At 40.6% G+C, this 17,381-nt stretch overlaps 1 protein-coding gene across 2 annotated transcripts in view; it reads right to left on the bottom strand.

Moving 5' to 3' along the window:
- fbxo34 (F-box protein 34) overlaps nt 1–17,381 on the bottom strand; it is an 84,899-nt gene that overhangs the window by 60,772 nt on the left and 6,746 nt on the right. Inside the window, exon 1 of one of the 2 annotated variants that reach the window (XM_008118347.3) lies at nt 10,303–10,456. The exons of the other annotated variant lie outside the window; for it this stretch is intronic. The gene's annotated coding sequence lies outside the window, so the exon portion shown is untranslated. Of the gene's footprint in view, nt 1–10,302; nt 10,457–17,381 lie in introns of those variants that run through there. 2 annotated transcript variants of the gene reach the window in all.

Raw genomic sequence — 17,381 nt, forward strand, 5'->3', positions numbered from 1 at the left:
GAAGACAGCTTCTTGTTATACTTTTGCTTTGAAATCCAGCTCCAGAATCCAAGGGTGTCTCACAGAATGGGGGAAGAAGCTGGAAGAAACCTCACACATCAGCATATAAGGGACCAAGAACAGCACTCTCTCTACTTATCCTTTACAATAAGACACACACTTCATATTCAGAGGAGATATATTTTGGCTGGACCATGGTTATTTGAAACTATAGCTATGACCAAACACCATAATCTGACCTCTGGTCCCAACATACCATAGTGTAGCATTGGAGGACTGAAGGATGCACCCTCTCTAAGAATTTATCAGGTCTTCCAGAATGACTCTGTGGTAATTTCCAGGGGAAGCATTCCATTGATTCATAATGGGGGACTTAGCAAATGCTCAGTGAGACTATTCCCCCCAGGTGTGGGTAAATGAAAACACAGATATAGGTTCCATGGTTATAGGGGTGTTAATGAATTCATTTAGGAACTAACTGACCAGATATAATAGGGAAGGTGGGCCGGGCTGTGGCACAGGCTGGAAAGCAAGCCAGCTGCAACAAATCACTCTGACCAAGAGGTCATGAGTTCGAGGCCAGCCCGTGCCTGCATCTTGTCTCTGTCTCTGTTCTATGTTATGGCATTGAATGTTTGCCTTTATGTGTGCAATGTGATCTGCCCTGAGTTTCCTTCGGGGTGAGAAGGGCGGAATATAAATGCTGTAAATAAATAAATAAATAGGACATCCTGCCCCCATGTGTGTTTGATAGTGCTTGAAAATGTTGATTTGAGGGCTAAAATGCTTAGATTTTTACTTAGTTAACATGGATGCTAGGGAGTTGTAGACCTCAAAATAACTTTTCCAAGACCTGGCCCCTACCATTCTCTCTGACTCCAGGGAAGCATCAGTGCTTCCAATCATCCAAACCTGGCAAAAATAATCCTATGCTTGATGTGATAAATGCAATGTGCTGCCAAGTTCTCAGATAACAAAAGTATATTCCATCTCCACATACAGATAAGCCACTTTTTTGATAAAAGGAAAAAAAAACATTCCACAATCATGCAGACTCCTGAAAGCATAATAAAGGGAGGGGGAAAAACAAGGGTGTATTATCCTGACAGGGTTATAGCTAGTGATACACTCCAAACCATTCCTTTGGTTTCTATCCACCATTAGTCTTTACTCCTTCAAGTTGAAACAAGCTCTTAACCTGTAGTGTCCTTTATAAGTCAATTTTCTCATTCATCTTTAAAGCCCATCATCATCCCCAGCTTCAATAGGGGACCAAGACTTTTGGAGAGAGATTATTTATAAGACAGAACTAGCAATCCAACAATGGAGCTGGAATTTGACCTGAGGTCTCCAAGGTGCCCATTCCACAGTATTACTTGCCAAGAACCCTTCTTGGCTCACAAGCAAGAGTTAAATTTCACTTAAGAAAGAGAGGATGCATTGAATATTTATGCTCTCAACCAACCATGTCTACATAAAGGGGAGGAGGCTATGCTTGCTATTCCTAATGAGAACACATGATTCAGCTAACTTGTAGGGTAAACAAGTATTTGGGGCAGATAAATGAACACCACGTATGTTTTTGTTTTATCTCACAGCACCAAAAGAACATGTGAAAGGTCCTAAGAACCCTGCTCATAAAGTAGATCCATACAGGATGAAACTAGAAAGCAAGCAGAAGATGGGTCAACACAGCCTCCTCCAATACGGCACTATCTGTATGTTCTTGGCTACTCTTCTCATTATTTCCAACCAGCATGGCTGCCCGTATATCTGTGGACACAAGGTTAACTCTCATTCTCATGCTGAAATATGGTTTCCCTGTTTTAAAAAGGTTTGCAAATACTCATCAATCTATACCGTCAGCTTTCTGTATCCATGGATTCAACCATTCATGGTTTCAAAATACTCAGCAAAAAGTAAATGTTCTATATAAGGAAGATCATCTTACTATGTTATTGTATATAATGGGAATTGAGCATTCAAGGATTTTGGTATCTCCGGGGAGTCTTGGAATCAAACCCAGTAGATGCCAAGAGCCCACTATACAAACATGTTGGCGGTAATGACTAGAACCATTTGAGAAAAGCTGAATTCTAAAACACACACACATGCACAAACCAGCCCAGCAACCTGAGGTCATACTCTTCCATTCGTTAATAAAAGATTCAAGCTGGCAACCTAATAACATGCCTCCAAATGCGCTCCGTCACCATTCCCCTGGAAGCCTCAACACCAAAGCAAGCATCACAAGCTACTATCATTACCTCCTTGGTTTAAACAAAATGACATACGCACATTTAACCTATATTTAACAGTTCAATTAGTATAAACACAGCAATGTGAAGGCTATCTTAAAAAGGACGTTTTGCAGAATCGCTAACGTGCTGAATATTTTAAACATGATGCCATCTCACTCCAGGCGCACTGTTCCGTGCGCATTACAGAGCATTATCAGCAAATTCAGAAGAGTCCCTGCGCATCTGACGACACTCTGCCCAATCCAGTCTCACAATACCCTCTTTATGTAACTGTCACACAGCAATGAGACAGAAGGAAAGGAAGGGAACAAAATTTACCATGCAACCATAAAAATAAGGACAAGACTGATGGCAGGTTTTTAAAGGATTCTAACAGACTGCATTTGAGCAGATTTTGTCTTTTAAAAATGAACAGATTGTATTTATACAAAAACACTGCCCATGTAAAGAGCACAATCGAGACATTAAGACTCTGTACCACCCATTTGCATGGTACAGAATTTTTTTGATGGGCAATTTGGCACTGAAGATACACAGCTGGCAAGAATCCCTTTATATATTAAACAGAAAGAAAATGGTAATGGCTTTCCAGGACTGTACCATTCTAGACTTCAGAGGGGTGGCTGGCATATTTTGAAAAATGAATGAAAGCTAGCAAGTTTGGAACAAGCCTGACATTATCTTCAGCATTTCTGTTACAAATATAGCAACCAGCTATGGGTTAAGTTGTCCTCCATGATGGTGTATAACTCAGCCTCCTGCACTGCCTGGAGCCATCCATGCACTATCATCTGCTAATTCAATTCCAAAAGTGTTTCTCAAGAGCTCCTTGCTTTACCTTGAAAAAACAAAAGTAGGTCTGCCAAGATAAAGAGAGCACACGGAAGCAATTTCGCTTTTAGAAAATAATATGGGATGGGTAAAACCGCTAGCATGGTGTAGTGATTTGAAGACTGGACTACCATATTACTTTGGAGACCAGGGTTCAAATCATTGGCTGGGTGACCTTGGCCAGTTGCATTTTCTCAGAGGACAAATACTGCAAAGAAACTACCATGACAGGTTTAATATGAGTTGAAAACAATTTGAAATAACACAACAAGGATCTACAGCCTCATTCCAGTGGTAAAGTGAAACTGACAAATCATCTGTACAGCCAATTTCCACAGTTATACGGTGGAAAAGGTAGGGAGAGATGGAAAGAGGCCAAATGCAAGCTTTCCATCATTTTCATTTTATATGTATTTCACAGTTTTTCTTTCAAATGGTGCAGCTACTACAAGGGCATGAGTATCCTCAGGAAGAAAAGAGCAGAGAGGTAGTTACAATGGCTTGGAGGAATACTATTTAAAGGTGGAAAGTGTGTTTGCCCATCCCAGAGTGTGAGCACCGGAAACAGTGGAAAAGAGAATAGTGCTTCTTAATGAATGGATGAAATTCCCTTCATTGAGGTAAACATTAGAGTGAAATTTGCATATACTGATATGGTCAAGATTATACACTACATCTCTAAGCTGTGACTAAAACACAGCAAGTTAAATCACCGAGCTGCTGAACTTGCTGACCGAAAGGTTGGCAGTTCGAATCCGGGGAACAGGGTAAGCTCCTGCTGTTAGACCCAGCTTCTGCCATCCTAGCAGTTCGAAAAAATGTAAATGTGAGTAGATCAATAGGTACTGCTCCAGCGAGAAGGTAACGGTGCTTCATGCAGTCATGCCTGCCACATGACCTTGGAGATGTCTACAGGCAATGCCAGCTCTTTGACTTAGAAATGGAGATGAGCTCCAATCCCCAGTCGGACACGACTAGACTTAATGTCAGGGGAAAACTTTTACCTTTACCTCATATGGTCAGGATTACACACTACATTGCTAAGCTGTGACTAAAGCAGGAATGAGAAACCCGTGGAGATATCAAGGTTTGAGTGTTGGTTGGCAACTTCCGGACACCAGGGTTCAAATCTCTGCAGATCTGGATATCCATCAAGAGACCTAACACAAGTCATATTCTCTCGCTCCTAGAAGAAGGTGGTGACAAAACCCCAAAAGATATCATGCCAATAAAATTCTAGGAGATGGCCTCCATAAGTCAGAATCAACTTAAAGGCACATAACAAATAACAGGGAAAGTGTGACTCTCCAAAAGTTCCTATGCTCTGCCAATATCTCTCATTAGCCTAGCCCACTGTTTCTTAAACTGTGGTCCCTACCCCAAATGAGGTCACCTTCACTCAATGTTGGGGTCACGAAAAAAACTGGCAACAGTAAAGTATTTCTGAACGCAAATCTGTTAGCAATAACATGCAGTGTTTACAGTCGACTCTGCAGAAAATGCTTCAAATGTATTGCACAAAATGGAAAATCAGCTTGTTTAGCAAGCCTTGCAAATGCTGATTGGTTATCAGTAAATGTTTGGTTTTTATACCTTTTTATATATACTTATATGCATGGGGTCACGTAAAAATTTCTTGACAGAAAGGGGTTGCCAGCAGGAAAAATTTAAGAAGTCCTTGCCTAGCTACTGCTGAGGGGTGATGGGCGCTGTCGCTTATCAAAACTGGTGGAGGGCAAAGGTCTTCTAGCCATGGAATACTGAAACTGGTTTTTTATTATCTCAAAGCATCAACCATATACCAACAGCCATAAAGAACCATTGTTCCTCAATTCTACTTGATGTGTAAACTAATTAGATAGTCATAAGCCCCATCAAATGCTGCTACACCCAGGAGGTGAAGCTACCAAAGCTAATGGTGAAGTGTATTCTCTGTGCGCTGCAAATTACCCTTAAAAACATGAAAACCTATGATGTGGATATTGACAGGTAGAAAAGAGTGCTCTGATCTTGTTTTAAAGGTAAAGGTTTCCCTTGACGTTAAGTCCAATCATGTCTGATTCTGGGGGTTGGTGCTCATTTCCATTTCTAAGCCGAAGAGCCGGCGTTGTCCGTAGACACCTCCAAGGTAATGTGGCCAGCATGACTGCATGGAGCGCTGTTACCTTCCCGCTGGAGCGGTACCTATTGATCTACTTACATTGGCATGTTTTCGAACTGCTAGGTTGGCAGAAGCTGGAGCTCATACCGCTCCCCAGATTTGAACCTGGGACCTTTCGGTCTCCAGCTCAGTGCTTTAACGCACTTCGCCACCAGGGCTTTTGTTTTACCTTTAAGAAAACTGAAATATGAAAAGGCAAAGATCATGCTCTAAAATCTAAGTGGAAATCGGAAAGATAAAAGGTTGGCCCCTAAATTCCCTCCTCCCTGCTGAAAAAAAAAAAAGAAATTTCTCATTTCTCATTCTGGAGACAGCTTCCAAATCTTACAAGAAACAGAAGCAGCTGCCTAGTTTATGTTCCCCTTCCCAAAATAAAATCCTAAATATTGGGATGCATGGTCTACTAACACCCATAAACACCCATATTAGAAGCCGCCACCAACAACTGCCCAAATATTGAAAGCAGAGGCAGCCATCTCTGAATCTAAAACTGGAAATGAGTAATAGTTTCTAATAAAGAGGAAATGGGACTGGGAGTCCTCATCTCAAAGCTCCAGCCTCAAACATGCTTGCTTCTAAATGGATATAGGGTTGAAGCTACATTTCCAATTCCATTCCTAATCTTGAATTATAGATAAAAAATGAAGTTCCTGTACCCAAAAGAAGGGAGCTGCCTAGTCAAATGTTCCCCTAAACAGGCCTAAAAACCCTAAAAGTGTCATATCCTGGCTGATCTTGGGAGCTAGGTAGGGTCACCCCTGGTTAGTCCTTGGATGGGAGACCACCTACAAATACGTGGTGCTGTAGCTATATTTCAAAAGGAGGAATTTACAAAAAACCCACCTCTAAGTATCTCTGTAAATTGTGTAAAATAAATGTGTTTGAAAGTCAACACAGGCAATGGCAAATGCTGCATAGATGAGACACACATACAGCCTTCACATCCCAAACCCATAGGCTCTTCCCCACCTACTCCATTCCCAAGAGAGGAAAAACCCTACTAAACCTCTAAGACTGCATAAACACACATATTCTACATCTCAAACCCACTAACTACTCCCCAGCTATCCCATATCCAATAGTAAACAACCCTACTAAATCCCAAATGAGACTCAATACACAAACTGCATCCCAAACCCACAGCTTACTCCCCACCCACTCCATAAAAGAGTCCTACATCTCCAAATGCTGCAGAGATTAGGCTCATACTCACAAAACCTACTCTGTACCCACCCCATAACAAAGAAAGGGAAAACTCTACAAACCCCCAAATGTTGCATAAATGAGACACATACCTTCCACATCCTAAAACTCAAAACTATGACTACCCACACCACACCCAAGAAAAAACGCCCCTACAAAATCCATAATACCACATAGTAACTGTCCACATCTCAAACCCACAGCTTATTCCCCACTCACCCACACGTAGGAGAAAACAGCCCTACATAAATGACTCTCATACACACAAACAATCCCTCAACATCTCAAATCCACAACCTATTCTGCACTCACCCATACCAAAGAGAAAAATAAAACCCCTACAAAATCTCAAATACTACATAGACGGGATTCAGATGCACACACAAAACCTCCACAACCCAACTCAGCATCTACTGTACTTAAGTAATACCCAGAGAGGGAAAACAACAACCCTACAAACCCTCAAATGCTGCATAGGTGAGGGACACACATACCTTACACACTCATAACTACTCTGCACCTAAGAGATACACAACCTTACAAAACCCCAAATGCTGTCATACACCTTCTGCACCTTATGTCTAAGAGAAAAACAATAGCAAACACAACAAAACCCCAAATACTGCCTAGATGGGACTACAAGGTCGAAATGTAATGACTTGTCAACACAGTGCTTTGGTTTTCCTTTAAATGATATGTGTGTGTTTTTTCCTTGTCTGAGTCACATTTACACATTTTTAAAAAATTGTGTAGCTTTTCAAAGGCTATGAGCAACTTTGGGTCCCAGTACTGAGCACGGAGTGGGTTACAAATTATTATTATTATTATTATAGCCTTAAAATAATATGATAGCTTATGCGGACTACATGAATTATGGTATGCATAGTTGTGTGGTTTTTAAGGCTGCAAATCACTTTTGGTCCCAGTCTTGGGAGAAAAATGGGGCACAAATAATAATAATAAAGCCTTTAAATAATAAGCTAGCTTACATATACCATATTGGGAGAAAAGTGGAAGTAGTAATAGTAGCAACTGTTATAGTTGTAGTTGCAGTATATTATTATTATTATTATTATTATTATTATTATTATGTTGTTGTTGTTTTGTTGTTGTTGTTGTTATTATATTATTATTATTATTATTATTATTATTATTATTATTATTATTATTATTATTATTCAAGCCTTTAAGACAGCTTACACATACCAATTCTGAGAGAAAAGTAAAGTACAAGTATAGTAACAGCAGCAGCAATAATACTAATAATACTAGTAAAACAGTAATACTAACATGTATTATTACTTAAAACATAAAATACAATATTAACCTTGTTATTCAAGCTTTAAAAATAATTAGATAGCTGACACATGCCAGTATGGGAAGAAATGTGGGAAATGTGTTGTAGAAATAATATCACAAAACAATAAGGGCCCTTCCACATAGCCATATATAACCCAGAATATCAAGGCAGATAATCCACAATATCTGCTTTGAACTTGATTTTCTGAGTCCACACTGCCATATAATCCAGGTCAGTGTGGATTTTATACAGTTGTATGGAAGGGGCCTGAGATATTTCTGTTGCTGTTGTTATTTTCAAACCTTTAAATAATAAGAGAGCTCAGACCTAATGCGACAATACCCATTCCTCCCAGAATTATTATTATTATTTAATTCTTTTTAAATGTTTGTATATGTTCCAAGTTTTCACATTTTAAGTTATTTGGTTTTACTATAAGCCGCTTTAAGTCTTGTTAGTAGAGGGAGAAAGCGGGGTAGAAATAAACATCGTAATAATAAACATAAAATAATAATAATAATAATAATAATAATAATAATAATAATAATGGCAATAAAAACATAATTATAATAACAAAATAATAATAAACATAATAAAGATAATAGTAATAATAAAGAAAATAAAAAATAATATTAATAAAGATAATAATAAAGATAATAATAAAGAAAATAGTAATACCTTTCCTCCAAGTACAACAATTATTTACTGTATTTATATCTCGCTTTCTCTCACTCCATAGGGAACTCAACGTGGCTTACAACATGGCAATATTAAATGCTGCATATACAATCAGATAAAAAGCAATACATCATATACAAAAATGCAATAAAAACATATAAACAACCATAAAACTAATTAAAAGCCATGATACCAAATCCAAGTGTCGTCATTTTTGTTGATACAGTTTTGCCTATTTTCTATTGCACCACCCAATGCCTATCCAAATGCCTGATCCCATAACCAGGTTTTTACTCTTTTTCTAAAGACCAGGAGGGAGAGGCCAGTCTGATATCCCTGGGGAGGGAGTTCCATAGCCAAAGGGATCACCACTGAGAAGGCCCTGTCTCCCATCCTCCACCAGGATTTACATTTTACATTTATTCAAATACATAGATACAGAAATACTCCTGAATAACCCGCCCAATCTTCCTGGTGGTACTCAGGGCGGTTTCCAACAACAGATGGCAAACATTCAATGCCATAATAAACAATAGAAACAAAATAAAACAGTAAGCAAACACATCAATACAAACTTATTATAACTAGCCAAAAAGGTAAGTAATTAAATAGATATGGTAGATCTAAATTGGTGGTAGATCTAAACTGGTGGGAACGAGAGACAGGGCCTTCTCGGTGGTGGCCTCTTGGCTGTGAAACTCCCTCCCCAGTAAGATCAGATCGGCCCGCTCCCTCCTAGCGTTTAGGAAACAAGTCAAGACTTGGTTATTCAAGCAGGCATTTGGCAATTGACAGAAATATGGAAAAACATCCAGGATTTATGCAATGTCTAAATATTTTATATTATGTCTGTGATTGCTATCGCAGTTTTATAGTTTTAATGGTTTTTATCTTATTGTTATATGTTGGTGATTTGGTATTTGATATTTACATATGTGAGGCATTGAATTTTGCTATTGATTATGCTTTGAACTGCTTTGAGCCCGCCCAGGGGTCGAAAAAGCAGTATATAAATACAATAAATCAGTCAATAATAAAGATAATAATAAACATAGTAATAATAATAATAATGACAATTAAAATAATAAGATAATAACAAAAACATTATAATAAATATGAGAATAATAAATATAATAAAAATATGCCATGAACTGCTTTGAGCCCCCCCAGGGGTGAGAAAAGCAGTATATAAATGCAATAAATCAATCAATAATAAAGATAATAATAAACATAGTAATAACAATAATGACAATAAAATAAGATAACAAAAACATTATAATAAATATAATAAAAATAATAAAATGATAAAAACATAATAATAAACATAATAATGACATTAAATATAATAAATATTATAATAACAAAAACATTATAATAAAGATAATGACAATAAAGATAATATAAACATAATCATAATAAAGATAATAATAAAACACAATAATAATAAAAACAAAAATACTATAATATAATGATGCTGATAATAATAATAAAGGTAATAATAAGAAACATAAGGAGAATAATAAAAACATTATAATGACGTAACAATACAGGCAATAATAAAGAATAATAATAATAAAGTAATAGGCATAATAAGACATAATATTGAAAATAATAAAAATAAGATAATAAAATAATAATAATAATAATAATAATAATAACAATAATAGGCAACCCTCAAACGACGGGGCAGGCGCCTACATGGCACAGTTATCGCGATTCGAGCCCCCTTTGCCCGCCAAGGGGCCTCCGGGATCTCCCAGCCGGGGCCTCCCTGCCCTCCCAGCCCTTATGGACCCCCGGTGACAGCTGAAGCGGGATCATGGCGCTTCTCCTCCGCCTCGCCTGCGCCTCAGAGCGGCCTGCCTTACCTGGGGTCCGAGCGCGGGGCCTCCGAAGCTGCTGCCGGGGCTGCTTTTCTGCTGCTTCTTCCTCGGTCTCCCTCCGCAACTGGGCGGGGAGGAGCCGCGGCCTAGTCCCGCCCGCCAATCCTCGGCCTGGGGTGGAGCCTGCGCCCGGCCCGCCCTCCCTCCTTCCCGCCTCAGAGGCCACGGACAGGCGGGCAGCGGCTCGGAGGGGGCTTCCGAAGGCCAAGGGACTGCGCAGGCGCACAAACCATATATTCATGCTCACACACAAAGCACTTTCACACTCCTTACCTACCCTTACACTCTCTCTATAAATATATATATATATATATATATATATATATACACATACACACAATATGTGTGTGTATGTATGTGTGTGTGTATACAGTGTATATATATATATATATATACACACACACACACACACACACACACACACACTAGCTGTGTATCTTCTATCTATATATATAAAAGAGTGATGGCATCAGGGCAGCGGCAAAACAACAAAACTACAGGCCCCCCAACCTTGAAATTTGACAACACAACCCATCATCCATGGCTCTAGGTTGATACCACAAAAAGAAAAGAAAAATAAAGTCCTAATTAGAGGGAGAGGAATAATTGTTTTTTATCCAATTGCTGCCAGTTAGAAGGCTAAGCTCCGCCCACTTGGTCTACTAGCAACCGATGCACCCCAGGGGACAGGCAGACTTAGGCTTCACTTAGGCCTCTTCCACAGATTATCTAATTAATATCGCAAAGAACACCACTCTGAAAACAAGGGAATTCCAGACAGGAAACAATCCAGGCCAGCTAACACCTCCCAACAAAAAAATCATTCAGGAAGGAAACAGCTAGGCTTTAAAGATGCAAGGCCATTACATCCTAGTCATTTCCCCTAATTGCAGCATTCATACTTGCCTCCAACAGACAAAAAAAATCAGAAATATTGTATGTTCACAACCTTTACAAAATAATATCCCCTGATGGCGCAGTGTGTTAAAGCACTGAGCTGCTGAACTTCTGGACCGAAAGGTCACAGGTTTGAATTGGGGGAGCGGAGAGAGCCCCCACTGTTAGCCCCAGCTTCTGTCAACTCAGAAGTTTGAAAACATGCAAATGAGAGTAGATGAATAGGTACCGCTCCAGCGGGATGATAACGGCGCTCCATGCAGTCATCCCACATGACCTTGGAGGAGTCTACGGCCAATGCCGGCTCTTCGGCTTAGAAATAGAGATGAGCACCAACCCCCAGAGTCAGACATGACTGGACTTAATGTCAGGGTAAAACCTTTACCCTAACTACCACCAATTCCTCAGTACTTTATTTCCTATACCACCATACTTCGCCACAGCAACGCGTGGCCGGGCACAGCTAGTCTATCTATATATATAAAAGAGTGATGGCATCACGGCGACCCACAAAACAACAAAACTACAGGCCCCCCCCAACCTCGAAATTTGACAACACAACCCATCATCCACGGCTCTAGGTTGATACAACAAAAAGAAAAGAAAAATAAAGTCCTAATTAGAGAGAGAGGAATAATTGCTTTTATCCAATTGCTGCCAGTTAGAAGGCTAAACTCCTCCAATTTGGTCTCCTAGCAACCCAATAAAAATAATAAAAAACACTAAAAAATAATTAAAAACACTAAAAAAATTAATACAATAAAATACTATAATAACAGAAAATAACTAAAAATAATACAAGAAAATAATAAAATATAATAAATAAAAAGATAACTTACAATAAAATTAATTAAAAAAATACAAATAACGTCAAATAAAAATTACACAACACTTTTTAACCAATACCACCACCACTTTGCCACAGCAACACGTGGCCGGGCACAGCTAGTATATATATATAGTATGTGTGTGTGTGTATACACACATACATACACACACACACACACACATATATATATATACACACACTAGCTGTGCCCAGCTACGCATTGCTGTGGCGTTGTCTGGTGGTGTTGGTGAGAAATTGTTGAGGTAGTGGTGGTATTGAATGTCTGTTGTATGGTTGTCTTTATGTTTAGTATGCATTTGGTTGTTTGTGTATTGTGAAAGTGGCGAGGATAGAAGAGGTCTATGTCCCTGTGTAATATTGTATAGCATTTATATGTTGTCCATGTGTTGTGAATGCTTGGATTGTGTCCTGCTGCATAGTAGAAAGGGTTGGGCTGGATGGCCTTTAGGGGTCTCTCCAAACTCTTGGATTATATGCTTCTATTATTATTATTATTATCATCATCATCATCATCATCATCATCATCATCATTTTCATCTTTATTATGTAGAGGCTGGATGGCCATCTGCCAGGAGTGCTTGGATTGTGTCCTCCTGCATGGTAGAAGGAAGTTGATCTGGATGATCCTTAGGGGTCATTCCAAACCTTAGGATTGTATGATGATGTTGTTATTCTTATTATTATTATTATTATTATTATTATTATTATTATTATTATTATTATTATTATTATTGAGAGGCTGGCTAGCCATCTGTTGGGAGTGCTTGGATTGTATCGTCCAGTGGCAGAGTTGGGTTGGACTGGATGGCCTTTAGGGGTCTCTCCTAACTGTCTGATTCTATGATTCGATTTGTATTATTATTGTGCAGATCTTGGGTGGCCATCTGTCAGGAAGGCTTGGTTTGTGTCGTCCTGCATGGTAGAAGGAAGTTGAACTGGATGATCCTTAGGGGTGTCTCCTAACCTTATGATTGTATGATATTATTATTATTATTATTATTATTATTATTATTATTATTATTATTATTGAGAGGCTGGGTGGCCATCTGTTGGGTGTGCTTGGATTGTGTCCTCCATGGCAGAATTGGGTTGGACTGGATTACCACAGTAATTATTTCATATTACAGTAGAATCTCACTTATCCAACATTCGCTTATCCAGTGTTCTGGGTTATGCAGCGCAGTCTGCCTTTTAGTAGTCAATGTTTTTGTAGTCAATGTTTCAAATTCATTGTGATATTTTGGTGCTAAATTTGTAAATATAGTAATTACAACATAGCATTACTGAGCATTGAACTACTTTTTCTGTCAAATTTGTTGTATAACATGATGTTTGGTGCTTAATTTGTATAATGATTACCTAATTTGATGTTTAATCGACTTTTCCTGAATCCCTTATTATCCAACATATTCACTTATCCAATGTTCTGCCGGCCTGTTTATGTTGGACAAGTGAGACTCTACTGTATATTTATAATCTTATATTATCTGCTTAGAACTGGATTATATGAGGCCCCTTCTACACAGCTGGATAAAATGCACACTGAAGTGAAGTATTTGGCAGTGTGGACTCAAGATACAGTAGAGTCTCACTTATCCAACACTCGCTTATCTAACGTTCTGGATTATCCAACGCATTTCTGTAGTCAATGTTTTCAATATATCATGATATTTTGGTGCGAAATTCATAAATACAGTAATTACTGCGTAGCATTACTGTGTATTGAACTACTTTTTCTGCCAGATTTGTTGTATAACATGATGTTTTGGTGCTTCATTTGTAAAATCATAACCTAATTTGATGTTTAATAGGCTTCTCCTTAATCTCTCCTTATTATCCAACATACTCGCTTATCCAACATTCTGCCAGCCCGTTTATGTTGGATAAGTGAGCCTCTACTGTAATCCAGTTCAAAGCAGATAATATAAGATTATAAATGAGTAATATATCGTGTTTCCCCGAAAATAAGACAGTGTCTTATATTAATTTTTGCTCCCAAAGATGCGCTAGGTCTTATTTTCAGGGGATGTCTTATTTTTCCATGAAGAAGAATTCACATTTATTATTGGAAAAAAAATTGAACATTTTATATATACTGTACAGTAGTTGTCATCACAAACCAGCATAACCGGACAAACTGTGAATCCTATCAAGAATTTCTTGTTACTACCAATATTTCAATGTACAACACTCTATGGTATGTACATTTACCAATCCTGCATGCTCTGGTGTTCTGTTCGATGGGCATGCTTCCAAATAAAAACTTTGCTAGGTCTTACTTTCGGGGGAGGCCTTATATTTAGCAATTCAGCAAAACATCTACTAGGTCTTATTTTCTGGGGATGTCTTATTTTAGGGGAAACAGGGTAGCTGTGTGGAAGGGCCTTGAGTCTACACTGCCATATAATCCAGTTCAAATCAGATAATCTGTATTTTATAGACAGTGTGGAAGAGGCCCAAGTGAGGCCTAACTCTGCCTGTCCCCTGGGCTGAGTGGGTTGCTAGGGACCAAGTGGGCGGAGCTTAGCCTTCTAACTGGCAGCAATTGGATAAAAACAAGTATTCCTCTCCCTCTAATTAGGACTTTATTTTTCTTTTCTTTTTGTTGTATGAACCTAGAGGCATGGATGAGGGGTTGTGCTGCCAAGTTTAGTGTTTCTGGGATGTGTAGTTTTGTTGTTTTGTCCTAGGCTGAAATTTCATTACCCTTTTATATATATAGATATCATGGTACTTGATCACCAACAGATTTTGGTATGAGAACCCCAAAAGGTAAATGCAAGTGTAATACCAAGGTCAAGATCATGTATCATACAATAGTTCTTCTTTCTGTGTAGGGTTTTGAAAGCTGAGCAACGGGGAAATCTGATAGGAAGAAAATGAACTCATTGAAATGTGATGGAGAAGAGCGGTGCCAGGGACGGAGGGACACTGGGCTGCTCCCCTTTTTCTGCTCCTCTTCTTTCTGGCTGAGTGTGATGAACCATGGGCCTTGTAGTCCTGCTCAGGACATTGTAATCCCTGATGAAGATGAAAACTTGGGTTTTTTACCTTCCCAGTCTGAACTGGATTCCTCTCAGCCAGATCTTTCCCAGGCAGATCTGGAAACCTTGCACCTGCAAGAAAGTTGTGCCCCAGAAGTATGTCAAACAACCCCAGAGCCTACTTCTCCCGTGTTCTTGCGCCGGGAGTTTTGTAAACAACAGAGAAGTTTGGATTCAGCTTCGCGCAGGAGTGCGAGGATAGCAGCTAAGAATGTTGCCAATTAACATTGGTTCTCGTGAGAATCTTTAAGGAGTTTAACATCTGGTCTCAGAGTTTAGCTTTCGTTTCTGATTCCCAGAGAACCGCTTTGGTGAGAAAGTTGGACTCTATATAGGTGTTTTGCCCGCGTAGCAACTTCGCGGAGTCAATTCGTCAGCCTGCGGAGCGAGTTGTGTTTGGACAGCGCGCTCCGATTCAAGCCTCGCTTCAGCTCAAGCCTTGCCTTGCTATCCAGCCTTCGCCTTGCTTCCCAGCCTTGTTTACCTACGGACTTTGCCTTGTTTCCCAGGACTAATCCTTGCCTTGTTTCACGGATTTTACCAAGTTATTCCACGGACCTTGTTCTTGTTCTTAGTTACCTTGTTCCACGTTCAAGCCTTGTTTCAAGTATCAAGTTATTTCCTAGCCACGCTCAAGTTTTATGGACTAAAGGACCTTGTCATCTCCCCTCACTTTGCCTGGCAAAGTGAGTGTTTCGGTTATTGGATTACAACTTTGGACCTTAATATTTCTTATTGGACATTGCTTTTTTGGACTAATTCTGACCTTTCCTGAAGGGTCTAATTCTGGACTATTTTCTACACTTGTTTTTATTAACTTTATATATTCCTTCAATAAAGATATTAGTTAGATTCTGGCCTCTGTGTATGGTTATTGGTGCCTCTGCCGCCTGGGTCGTGACAGTTTGACTCCGCCGCCCATAAGCACCAACTAACCGAGGCCAGGATGTCTACCGGAGCCGCGCCGGCTGGACAGCCGCTCAGCTACACCATCAGCAAGGACGAAGTGGACCGCATCCGTGACAGACTCAACGCGCAGGATGGAGAAATAAAAGGGTTGAGGGAGCGCGGAGTTCGCCTCCCGGCCATGGCGTTGCCTACCAAGTTTTCTGGAGAAGCTGCTAAGGTTCATGTTTTCCGCCGCCAATGTCAAGCTTATCTAGAGGCCCGTGATGCCGAGTTTCCCCAAGAAGACATCAAGGTGGCGTGGGTCTACAGTCTTCTAGATGGGCCAGCGGCTAGCTGGGCGACGGCCCTGTTTGATCAAGCCTCCCCCCACCTAAATTCAGCACAACGCTTCCTGGATCACCTTAAGGAGACCTGGGGAATCGAGGACAATTTGGAGGCAGCCGGTCACAAACTCCGGCGCCTCCTTCAAGGAGACAGACCCATGTCTCAGTACATAGCCGAGTTCCGCGTGCTGGCCCACAACACCGGCTGGAACGATGTAGCCCTCAGAGGACAATTTCGGGAGGGTCTCAACATTGAAATGCTGGAAGAAATCTCCAAGGTGGATCCTCCCCAGACCCTCGAGGCACTCATTGATCAATGTTTACGGGCTGAAGTCATGATTGCCAACAGGAAACAATGGGTTCGAGGCCAGGGCGGTAGAGCCGGGGCAAAACCCCCCGCTCCCGCCAGTGTTCAGCCACGTCCGGTGTGGAGACCCCCGCCTCCAACCCCATACCCCAGAGGAGGCGAGGAGGTGCCGATGCAGTTGGGCAATGTGCGTCCCAGACTAGATGCCGCCGAGAAGGCCCGTCGTCAACGCTTGAACCTCTGCTGGTACTGCGGGAACGGGGGCCACTTCGCCAGAGAGTGCCCAGCCAAAGGGAAGCCTGCCGCCCGTCTTGCGGCGGCGTCCTCCACGGAGTCGAAGGCGTCTGAGCCGACTGGCACACAGCCGGCGGGGGAAGCCAACGACCGGGTGTAGAGAGGCTCGCCAACCCGGTCAAAAAATCCATCCAAGAGCCGCCAACCGGGGTCCTGTTCCTTCTCGTGGTCACATTATGGTCAGCAAAAAGGGGACCCGTCATGATCCACGCCATGATAGACTCTGGAGCTACCAACAATTTCATCGATAGAGAGTATGCCGACTCTCTGGGATTACAATATCATGATTTCAAGAATGCCCGTGTGGTGCAAGCCATAGACGGCCGTCCCCTCAAGACAGGCCCCGTAAGCCAGTGGTCGGAACCCACCAGGATGTGGATAAGGGAACATATGGAAGAGATTTCCTTCTTTGTTACCGAGGTTCCCCATTTCCCTGTGAT

Source organism: Anolis carolinensis, chromosome 1 (genome assembly GCF_035594765.1).
Source record: "Anolis carolinensis isolate JA03-04 chromosome 1, rAnoCar3.1.pri, whole genome shotgun sequence".
NCBI classification, from domain to species: Eukaryota; Metazoa; Chordata; class Lepidosauria; order Squamata; family Dactyloidae; genus Anolis; species Anolis carolinensis.